Genomic DNA, 3,248 nt, shown 5'->3' with positions numbered 1-3,248 from the left:
ACGCGTACAAGTATTGTTTACTTCGGGTGTCGAAAAAAAAATTCGGGTGTAGAGTAGGAACGTGTTCAAATTGTACTTCGCGTGTCGAAAAATTCGGATACAACCGGTACGACGAAAATTGCTTACTTCGTGTGTCGAAATAAAATTCGGGTGTAGATTAAAAAATGTGCTCGAAATTTACTTCGGATGTTGGAAAATTCGGATGTAGATACGTTCGGATGTAGAGGTTCCACTGTATATATATATATATATATATATATATATTTCAAGCTCATACTTGGGATCGAACGCTAGCCCCTTCTAATGAAAGGCCAGGTTGATTCCAACCATGCTACGAGAGGCCATAAAAGAAGACGTAACCTAACTGCTAATCAGCTGTTCAGGATTTACCTGGTGAGACATCAGTCTCTTACCAGCGAGTTTTCCCTGACTTCCCGGCCAACAACGTGACACAATTGATACTAATTCATTCAAATTACCCCTAATGAGTCAATATGGATAAATATCAACACAACATCGTGCTCAAATAGAAATAAATTTCTAGCTCATACTTGGGATCGAACGCTAGCCCCTTCTAATGAAAGGCCAGGTCGATTCCAACCATGCCACGAGAGGCCATAAGAGAATTCGGAACCTAACTGCTAATCAGCTGTTCAGGATTTACCTTGCGAGACATCAGTCTCTTACCAGCGAGTTTTCCCCGACATCCCGGCCCACCACTTGACACAATTGATAGTAATTCATTCAAATTACCCATAATGAGTAAAAATGGATAAATATCAACACAACATCGTGCGACCTGGCCTTTCATTAGAAGGGGCTAGCGTTCTATCCCAAGTATGAGCTAGAAATTTATTTCTATTTGAGCACGATGTTGTGTTGATATTTATCCATATTGACTCATTAGGGGTAATTTGAATGAATCACTATCAATTGTGTCATTTGGTGGACCGGGATGTCGGGAAAAACTCACTGGTAAGAGACTGATGTCTCGCCAGGTAAATCCTGAACAACTGATTAGCAGTTAGGTTCCGACTTCTTTTATGGCCTTTCGTGGCATGGATGGAATCGACCTGGCCTTTCATTAGAAGGGGCTAGCGTTCGATCCCAAGTATGAGCTAGAAATTTATTCCTATTTGAGCACGATGTTGTGTTGATATTTATCCATATTGACTCATTAGGGGTAATTAGAATGAATTACTATCAATTTTGTCACGAAGTGGGCAGGGAAGTTAGGGAAAACTCGCTGGTAAGAGGCTGATGTCTCGCCAGGTAAATCCTGAACTGCAGATTAGCAGTTAGGTTCCGACTTCTTTTATGGCCTCTCGTAGCATGGTTGGAATCGACCTGGCCTTTCATTAAAAGTGGCTAGGGTTCGATCCCAAGTATTAGCTAGAAATTTATTTCCATTTTTGAGCACGATGTTGTGTTGATATTTATCCTTATTGACTCATTAGGGGTATTTTGAATGAATTACTATCAATTGTGTCACGTGGTGGGCCAGGAAGTCGGGGAAAACTCGCTGGTAAGAGACTGATGTCTCGCCAGGTAAATCCTGAACAGCTGATTAGCAGTTAGGTTCCAACTTCTTTTATGGCCTCTCGTAGCATGGTTGGAATCGACCTGGCCTTTCATTAGAAGGGGCTAGCGTTCGATACCAAGTATGAGCTAGAAATTTATTTCTATTTGAGCACGATGTTGTGTTGATATTTATCTATATATATACATATATATATATATATATATATATGTATATATATATACATATATAAATATATATAAATGTATATAAATGTATATAAATATATATATATATATATATATATATGTATATATATATATTTTGAAAGTTTGCTGAATGTTGAGGATATATATATATAAGCATATATCCACCACGGATCAGCATTATGAAGCTTCATCTATGGTGGATAACAGGGGAGGGTGGGCTGTGGCACCCTAGCAGTACCAGCTGAACTTGGTCGAGTCTCTTGTCAGGCTGGGAGGAACGTAAAGAGTAGAGGTCCCCTTTTTGTTTTGTTTCATTGGTTGATGTCAGCTACCCCCCAAAGTTGGGCGAAGTGCCTTGGTATATGTATGTATATACATATATATAAAAATAAATAAATATATACACATATATATATATATATATATATATACATATATATATATATATATATATATGTATATATATATATTTTGAAAGTTTGCTGAATGTTGAGGATAATAGGGAGGCAGATATAATTGCTGTTCCAGGTGTTGAGGTGCCAGTGATGGGAGATGAGAATGAGAGAGAGAGATAACAATAGATGAAGTGAGGAGAGCACTAGATGAAACGAGAGTAGGAAAAGCATCTGGTATGGACGGTGTGAAAGCTGAGATGTTGAAGGAAGGGGGTGTGACTGTACTTGAATGGTTGGTGAGATTGTTTAATATGTGTTTTGTGTTGTCAATGGTACCAGTAGATTGGGTTTGTGCATGTATTGTACCACTATATAAGGGTAAGGGAGATGTGCATGAGTGTTGTAATTCAAGAGGTATTAGTTTGTTGAGTGTAGTTGGAAAAGTGTATGGTAGAGTATTGATTAATAGGATTAAGGATAAAACAGAGAATGCAATCTTGGAAGTACAGGGTGGTTTTAGAAGAGGTAGGGGTTGTATGAATCAGATTTTTACAGTTAGGCAGATATGCGAGAGATATTTAGCAAAAGGTAAGGAGGTGTATGTTGCGTTTATGGATCTGGAGAAAGCATATGATAGAGTTGATAGGGAAGCAATGTGGAATGTGATGAGGTTATATGGAGTTGGTGGAAGGTTGTTGCAAGCAGTGAAAAGTTTATACAAAGGTAGTAAAGCATGTGTTAGAATAGGAAATGAAGTGAGTGATTGGTTTCCGGTGAGAATGGGGCTGAGACAGGGATGTGTGATGTCGCCGTGGTTGTTTAACTTGTATGTTGATGGAGTGGTGAGAGAGGTAAATGCTCGAGTGCTTGGACGAGGATTAAAACTGGTAGGCGAGAATGACCATGAATGGGAGGTAAATCAGTTGTTGTTTGCGGGTGATACTGTACTGGTAGCAGACACAGAAGAGAAGCTTGACCGACTAGTGACAGAATTTGGAAGGGTGTGTGAGAGAAGGAAGTTGAGAGTTAATGTAGGTAAGAGTAAGGTTATGAGATGTACGAGAATGGAAGGTGGTGCAAGGTTGAATGTCATGTTGAATGGAGAGTTACTTGAGGAGGTGGATC

The sequence above is a fragment of the Palaemon carinicauda genome, chromosome 1 (assembly GCF_036898095.1).
Source record: "Palaemon carinicauda isolate YSFRI2023 chromosome 1, ASM3689809v2, whole genome shotgun sequence".
Classification (NCBI taxonomy): domain Eukaryota; kingdom Metazoa; phylum Arthropoda; class Malacostraca; order Decapoda; family Palaemonidae; genus Palaemon; species Palaemon carinicauda.
The sequence above is the reverse complement of the archived record's forward strand: the minus strand, read 5'-3'. Positions refer to the sequence as shown.